This window comes from Lonchura striata, chromosome 4 (assembly GCF_050655825.1).
Source record: "Lonchura striata isolate lonStrDom1 chromosome 4, ASM5065582v1, whole genome shotgun sequence".
Taxonomy (NCBI): Eukaryota; Metazoa; Chordata; class Aves; order Passeriformes; family Estrildidae; genus Lonchura; species Lonchura striata.
Genome location: NC_140706.1, coordinates 10,121,957 through 10,131,015, shown reverse-complemented (window position 1 = coordinate 10,131,015; position 9,059 = coordinate 10,121,957).

Below are 9,059 nucleotides of genomic sequence, written 5' to 3'. Positions count from 1 at the left end.
CTTGTGAAACTATAAATATTCTTTGAAGATGGCAGTTTACTGGATAGGGGGACCTGTCATTCCAGTATGTGTGGGATTAATAAAATAGGCCAACAAGAGCTTCCAGTAAAAGCTGCTGGAGAAGTTTTCCTTCAATTAACCAAAATATTTTTTGACTCTGTCCTGTTGTAACAACATATGCTAGTGAATGAACACTTAATATTATTGAGAGGCTCAAAAGCTACGTAGTGGGACCTGTCATTATCAGAATTTTCACAAATGATAACAGAAAAAGGTAAACAGTGGGAACCAATTTTGCAGATTTTTTGAAATTATTCAGGATAGCTAATTCTGAAGCTGAATTCCTGCAGAGATACAGAAAATTCACAGTGCTGAATGACTAGGTGAAGATCAGGTGATATTCAGTATTGATAAATGGGAATTAATCCACATGAAAGAACAACTCTGTGTTTAATAGGAGATATACAAACAACACTATCACACAGAACTGAGACTTTGGGGTCATTCCTTGCTATTCTCTAAATATAGTAATGGAAATTTCTTGTCAACAAGTCACAGCAGTGCTGTGACAGAGAGTTAAATGACTAGTTCTGAGAAAACCCACACAACAAAATCCATCCAGATGGATGATTCAAAATACTGCCATAGTATATTAACTGCTTTCAAAACTTTTTTTGCAAAAAAAATTAAAACAGGATACAAAATCACCAGTGAAGTTTCCACTTTCTTTGTTGTTGTCTTCAGTAAAGCTTTCACTTTTGATTCAAAATCTCCTTTGGTGATGTAACTGCTTTAGTGCAGTGCTGTGCTGAGGAGGAAAGCTGAATAGCTGCTTTTAGATCTACTGCAAAGCAATAAACAATATTACTTCTGAATATTCTTGGAAAGCTTTGCTTTTCTGTATTTTCTTAAATTCTTCTCAAACTGCATACTCATATATTTCCTACTGGCTCAACTGGATGACCTAAAAATGCCATTTTGTGATAAAATACAAAATAGGGAAAATGTGAGATTTGGGCTGGTTTTTTTTTATTTTTTTTTCCCTTTTAAGAGAAATTCTTTTCAATCATAAAATACAAAGTTCTCAGTTCTCACAGTACTCCATTATCCATGACACCTCGCATCTCATATTTGCCTTATATAGCCTTCATAATTGATCGTGTGCCCATTTCTTGGACATTTTTCTATCATTATTTTATCTCTGTTCCTATGGAAATAATACTTCAGGGACATATTCCAACTCAAATATGTCTGAAAAAAATCAAATACTTGCTTCTACCTTCCTTGCTTGGAGAACCAAGAAGCCTTTTGTTTTGTTTTGTTTGTTCCTTTTTTTCATGCACAGTACTAACCATAAATATCATCAGTGTGACCTTGTATTCTCCAGACAACATTTGGAACAAAATATCCCTAACATAGGTTCAGAATTGTCATGAGAGTTCACAGATGTCAGATATTTTTCATACCCCAAACCCTGAATTTCTCAATCTGCAAAACAGGGTCATGTTTTTATATCTGTGGACCTTTGTCCTCATGACAATACTCTGAGGATTTCTTACTGATTATTTTGATTGTTATGAGAGCAACAAATGGGCCAAATAGAGCTGTCCTAGAAATGTTACAGTTTCTTGGACCACCCTGGTTTTGAAAGCTCCTTGAGAGAGTCTGAATTCCCAGGTAAGGCAATGACAGCCGTGGAGAACAGATTTGGTTTCTCTTGGGAGTTGAAGCATTTCAGTGTGAGACCATCCTTCCCACTCCTGCATTCCCTCCTTCACTCTTTCACCTCTACTTAAGTTCTTACCACAAGTGAAACCATTTCAAAGTGGGGAAAAGTTAGATACTTGGACATTCTCTGCCCCAAAAAACCTTCATCTGCCCCAAAAGCCCAGTCCATTAGTGCCTTGAAGAAGGGATTGCTGATTCTGAAGGGACATGCATTTGATTCTGACATCTCCTCATTTTTGACTGGTGCAGCTGTCACAGCACTTTGTTTCTAGGCAGATGCTGGGGAGACTTTTCTTGTTGTGCATATCCCTAAACTTTTAAAATACCAGACATGAGCATGTTTTATTTTCAGTCGTTGGCATGACCCTCCATGGTGCCCTGTGGTTCTCTTCACCTTTCTCCTCGTGTGCAGGGCTCAGCCCTGGCTGCTGCTCACCCCTCTGGTGCCAGACACAGAGATGGGGCAGAGCTGTGCAGCCTCTGCTGCCAGTCACTGTGTGCCTGCAGCCAAACCAGGTGAGGAAAGGAGCCTGCCAGGAGTGTGCAAAGTCAGAAGCCAAGCACTGGGGGTCTTGCTGCAGCTCACCATCATGGGACATTTTGCCTTCTCTCTGCCCCACTTCATTTACCAGCAGCAAAATACAAGTGTCTTTTGTTCATTCCTCAGATTTAACCCCAGGTGAGAACCTTCCATTCAGCAGGGCCTTTATTCCCCAGGCCCCTCTAACCCTGATGGTTTCTGCTCTTGTGCCTCCCTAGTCCCTGCAGAGCAGGGCAGCTCTGCCCTGCCATGCCTCTCTGACGCCTTTTCTTTTGACCAATTCATAGTTTCTCTCTCTTTGTGTTCCCCTTACAGAACTCTCCTCTCCTCAGATCCCAATCTGCACTGTTTTTGGGCTCCAATTCTTCATAAGTCCCTGTGGACAAGTCTTCTCTGGACAATACCAAAATCCAAAAATATCCTGTGCCTGATTCTCAAGTCTTCCTCTCCTCTCCTGACCCGTTTTCAATGGAGTTCTCCTCCAACTGGGTGCCACAGAAAATGAAACCCATGTTTGGTGTCTCCTCTGTGTCATCCCATCTCCCCCTTAAGTGCCGCAGCAAGCATGGGACAAGCTAGATGCAAAGCATTTAGCATTTAGGTCCTTGGCAGATTTAACCTCCAGCTGCTCACTGCTGATGTGTGGAAGCAGATTTTTCCAAGTTTTTAGTGGCTTTGAAGGAGCAGTTTTTCCATGGGAGCAGCCCTCACACCTCTCCTGACACGACTTGCACACCCAGGCAGGGTTCTGAGCTGCCCTGCTACCCTGCATTTACCCCATGAAGGTTTCCTGGCAGGGAGCAGCAGCACCTGGAGCAAACCCAGTTAACCTTTGGCTGTTGCACTGGGAGACCTGGGCACAGTAAAAGCATGGATTGGCAAAATTGCCCGCAAGGAACAGGCAAGATCAATTATAATGGGAAATATTTGTTATAGCGACCAAATATACACCAGTGCCAATTTATTGTGCTGTCTCCAGACCACTAATATTCAACAAAATACCCTGAAAAAATCAGGCATTCATTGCTGAAATCTGTTTGACATAAATGCACCTTTTGTTTTCATGGTTAAATCCACAGATGTTGATTTATTTTGAATATCAGACAATCAGTTTCCTAATAAAGTTATATATCTCTCCTAGATACTTGAAGGTTTTTTAGAAGAAGACAGTTTAGTCAAATAAAACATTTTCTTATAATGTGTTTAAATGTTACAGTGAAAAAGGCTTTGTAGGGCTCCTTCTTTGCCAAGGAAGAAATTTGATCAAATATTTTTTTAGGAGAGTATAATCTCCTTTACATGTTCATATGAAATAAAATGAACTTAAAAAAGTACTGAAATGTCTTTACTGAAGTTCTGCACTTAATCACAGTTATCACATATTTTAAATGTTTTCTACTTAAGGTCTTATGTGTGTGCTAGATCACTGGATGCTCAAAGGGAGTATAATAATGAGGTTTTACCTTGGACTTTAAATTTTGAAGCCAGTTTGAGGAAGAAGATACAGACATTTTGGCTTCTGAATCAGGCTTCTGAAAAATGACAGCCTGTGCATCCTGTGGAATTTCAATTATTTGGACCCAGGCCAGTGCATGTCAAAGTTGTAATTAGTCAGTGCTTGTAAGAAGGTGCACAGAATGCTGGGAAGCTTTCCTGGGCATAGAAAGCAGCATTTCTTAGATTTGTTAAATAACTATTGTAGTATATTGCTGCTCCACTGTATGCTGAGGTTGAAATACCATAGTAATACAGAGCCTGTGAAGACTTTAAAGCCTACTATTAACTAGAAAGTGTTTCCCCATTTCCTTACTTTTAGCTAGGCAGGTTTCACCTCCCAGGACAGCAGACACTGGCAGAACAGATCAAGATAGAGATAAGATAGAACAGCAGCTTTTGAGAAGGTGCAGAGTTCCTTGGCAGCACAGAGCTGTGTCAAGCACCCTCCTCCGTCCTGGATGCCATCAATGCTTTCTTCCTCACTTGGGAACACCTGCTTTGGGGAACCCAGGACAACCCAAAGTCAACCTCTGCTGAGGATGTGGGATGGGAAGGCAGAAAGGATTTATTGTAGAAACAAGCACTGCTCTGGTCACTAGAGGCTGGCACCTTTGAGATAGAGTGAAAATTTAACAGGGTAGAAATCCATTTAGATTGAAGTGATATGTGCCACTTTAAGCTTGTTAAATATGCTGTTTAGTCTGGTGACAGCAGCCCTAGCAAAACTACCCCAGCTAAAGAAAAAGAACACTAATTTTTACACTAAAAGATAAGAAGTAAGAAAGACTCCTCAGACCTTAAAACAAACAAGACAGAGTGACCCAAGAGTTCTTTCTATACTTTCTCTCAAAAACTGACTACAAGTGTAACTAGCTATAAGTGTAATGTAAAATCAGCAGAATAAATATGTATAACCTATTGTAAAATTCTATGCATATAGAAATTAGTAAGAGTAATAAAAAAGGATCAGGAGTTCTCAGAGGTACGCTTGTCCATTGAAGGGCAATGAGTCCCGACATGCATCCACAGCACTGTGAATAAACATACCCATTCCCTACAAATCTTTATTAAAATGGTAAGGTTTAATTTTTCATCCACATTTCACCTTGAAGGTGGTGCAGCCTTGGTCTCCACTGGGGCATCAGTGGAGACTTCAAGGAGCTGAGTGGGCTCCTGGATGCACCTGCAGCAGGAGCAGACACTGAACAGGACAGAGAACCCCTCAGGATTTGCTGGTCATCTAGTTCTCTTTTATTCTCATTGCTCTGCTTATCTCAAGGTAAATATTGTGCAAGTTGGACGTGAAATTCAACACCTGGAAATTTCTTAAAACATGTTTTCCTCTAAGCAGCCACTTGTCCTGCAACTTGTTGTATAAAGCATCCAGTCCTCTAGTCCCCTGCAAGATAAAAATAGTTCATAAGCAATGTAATTTGTTCTTTCTGCTTTCCTTTTTATTTATGAAGTTCTTTTCTTACCATTTATTCAGTTTTTCTTATGAAGTGTGAAGTAACACATTGAAAAATTAATTTTGTCTTTGAAATATGCTTAAAACTTGGGTGAAAAAAAAGATATGTACTTTTGGAGGATAGCATCATTCTTGATCCTGTTGGCACTTTTGCATCTTTCAGGATACATGGCAGGTATTTCTTTCTCTTACTGAAATTGGGTATTGATTATATAGCATTTCTTTCTGATCCATGAAAAAATACAGGGATAGCAAACACTCACAAACCTCTGGTGATAGATCATTAAAATGAAATTTTACCAATGATTTAGATAGAGGACAGATACTTGTTTACTAGGAAAAAAAAAACCTAAACAAATTTTTTTAGGATTCATTCCATCAGTAAATTTTGAAGACTGGTAACCAGGAAACCAGGTTATATCTGTGATATAAGGACAGTGTCACCAGTAAATCCCCTGAGAGGCAGCTAGTCCCTGTAACAGCAAGGGTCTGTCATCACAGTAGTGATTTGCAGTGGTTGAATCAAGTTCTCTCATCTGCTTCTGGCTGCTTTGGACTCCAACCTGATCATCTCTTGGAAAGACTTTTGTGCTTCCTCAATGTCTTTGTTTCACTTGCACCTACTAGACACTCCACAAACCTCTGTGTATCCTCTGGAGCTCCTCAAAATCACACCTTTGTAAGAAGGGGAATTCCTTGGAACCTCTGAAGGGTTTCCCAGCAAGGGCTGGCACAGCTTTAGGTTCTGCCTTTCTCACTGAGGGAGGGCCAGGTTGATCCTTATACAATCTGAAGCTTTAAAGTCTCATTTTTATCTCTCTTTTCACAAGCACAAATATAATTTTTGTAAGGGTTTGCAACTCCTGATCAGTTTTTCCTGTAGCACAATGGTTTTTTTTCCATCTGCAGGGTTTTTCATTCAAGTTAGATATTATCACCATCATAAAAATATTCTCACCTGTCTTCATTCTGGATATTTCCCTCTTCATCCTTTCTAACCCCAGTGTCTAATGCCAGTTCAACTGTAAAATTGAAAATATTTAAATGTAAATGAATTTTGTGTCACAAGCACCCTTCTTGAGAAACCCAGCAGAAAAGGTTGAAAGTATTTTTTTTTCTGCTGCCAGCACTTCCATGAAAGAAAGCTCTGCTGGTGGCTTAGTGAACATTGCAGGGCACCATTGGAATGGAAGAATGAACCAATGAGAGGAGCACAAAATTAAACAAATAGACTGTTCTCAGAAATCTGGAGATCTTTTTGAGAGCCATATATTTTAAAATATTGTTAATATTGAGCTATCTCCTTCTTGTCAATATTGTACCCCTAAGTTTTTAATATGCTCAGGAAAAAAGAGAAGCATAATACTGAACAACAGTGAGAGGGGAGTTTTTGAGAGTTTTCTACTAGGACCTTGAAATGAAATTATTGGAGAAAATGGTAAAATAGATCAAATTAACTTTTCCCATCCATTTGAGAAGGCTGTTCAGGAGAACATCCATATGGAAATCAAAGTTGAATTGGAGGTGCAGCCATCCCTGATCTCTATTAAAATATTATCTAAAAAGCAAAAAATTATGTGTAATTTCTCATATTTGATTTTGATACCTGTGTAAAAAAGCAGTATATTCAGAACTTGTGATGTTACTGATAAAGTTATTTGTTATAGTAAATACACACATCCATTATTAATACATTTTAGCCCATAAAGAACATTCATGCAAATAACAAGCAGTAATGAATCTGCTTCTGCAGCTGGATTTAATGAGGCAGAGTACACAGAAGAAAAGGAAGATCTAATGGGAAGTTTAAAAGACAGATTAGAATTTTAAAATATATTCACTGAATTTCTTCTTCTTAGAAGCACATCATTCCCTCAATGAAAAATGACAAACATAACTTACTAGTCCATGCTATTCTGGATAGAGATAGAACAGCACACAAAAAAAATTTAAGAGAAATAAGATGTAGAGCTGAGTTTTGAGCCCAACAACATGAAGTGTAAAATTCCTGCTGATTCCCTTGAGCTAGGCATATACTTCAGAAGAAGCTGCTCAAAGGCATAGGCAGATACAAATTCTGCTGTGATAAGTGGCCTCAGACACACAAAACATTTTTCAACTGAAATGTAATGGACACATTGAAAAATAAAAGACAAAAAGGTTTAGGTACAGTGCTTAGGAAAAAAAAAGTCAGTAATAGCACACTAGCAGTGATTATGGATAAGTAATATCGAGAGTTAGCAGAAGTGTTGAAAAGAAAATGCCCAAACAATTACTGAGAGAAAACCAAACAAGAATAATGAGTTTCTTTTTTTCATGCACAACACTATAGGCAACTAAAGGCCAAAGAAGAAATAAAGAATAAACAAATCACATGAAAATTTAATAGGGGAAAGGATCTGCACTTGATTGTATTACATTTGAAGCCATTGCAATTCTGTGAATCTGATCATTGCAATTCTTGCCTGCCAGAGAGAGCAAATGGAGAGTGTGAGCCACTTATTTGTACAATCTAATGAAGTACAAGGGTTTTGTGGTTAGAGGAAAGCTGTTTGCTCTTGAGAACACTTGTTAACAATGACCCGTGCTTGAAAAATTAAAAACATCAGATATTTTCTTTTTTCCCCTGTCTTCAAAAGTGTAGTAATAATTTTGATTGGCTGCCAATTAGATAAAATGTAACTAACACACTGCTGGCCAAATCCAGCAATCTAGAGTTTGTGGAAAAAGGGAGAAAAGTAACAGTTGCTGTGGATTTTTCTGGTGCTTATCTCACTCACTCCTTCTGCATTTTGCTTATTTGCAAAATGACTGATGATTTAGACACACATGCCTAAGTGTGGCTTCCTTCTGCATCTGAATATTAGAGAGGGAAATGTTCTGTTGTGCAAAGCTAAAATGAGTTCTATCCATGGATAGACAATTTTAAATCTGAGGGTACTTATGTTATACATGCAGTCATTCATCTGTAAGCGTTTGCCTTATCTTGCAAGTGCAACTGGGATGGAAAATATAGAGAAACTGTCTCCCATGGTGCTGGAATTTTAACTACTCAAAAATCCCTAACCCAGCTTCATTTCAGCATCTGATTTCTTGCCAGCTCCAACTCTACAAAAAATGAAGTTTTAGAATCTACTTTGACACCGTGGTCTCATATCATCTCCTCAGCGTCTCATCTGAAAGCTCAGTATGTTAATAAAGGAGGTGACTTTCATGCAATCAGGTTCCTTAGGATCTCAAAGCAGGTATTTTATCTTCTTTGTCCTTTTCTGAAATATCCTCTCTTTTTTTCCCCTCCTATTTTAATCTCTTCTTCTTCTCAAGCCTGAGTGCTGCAATGCTACTGGAAGCAAACTGAAAATAGAGAGCTGTTCTTCAGTGCATCCAATAAAAGCTCATCTGGAAAAGACCAACAGCATGTTCATTTCATAGCCATTCAGTTGAGATTAATGAAGACTTCATTAGAAGAAGATGTCAATATTACCAACCACTATTCTGTGGATTTGTTTTTCAATGGAAAATTACTTTGAAATTTTGAGTAAATTATCTTATATACATATGAATTCTATTGATGTTTATAGCTACAGCTCATTACTGGCCCATTTGCAGTTAGACTTAAAAAAAATCTCTCTCTTCTAAGTCTTGGTGATACCAGAGCCACATACAAATTCAATTCTGTAACAAGCCATGGAGGAAACTTTGGTGTGGGGTGGAAACTTCTATTACAATAATTTATTCCACTCATTGACACTCCTCTCAAACAGCTACAAATTGGCCTTGAGTCCCAATACCATTAACTGGAAGAACACACAATCAGCCCAGAAC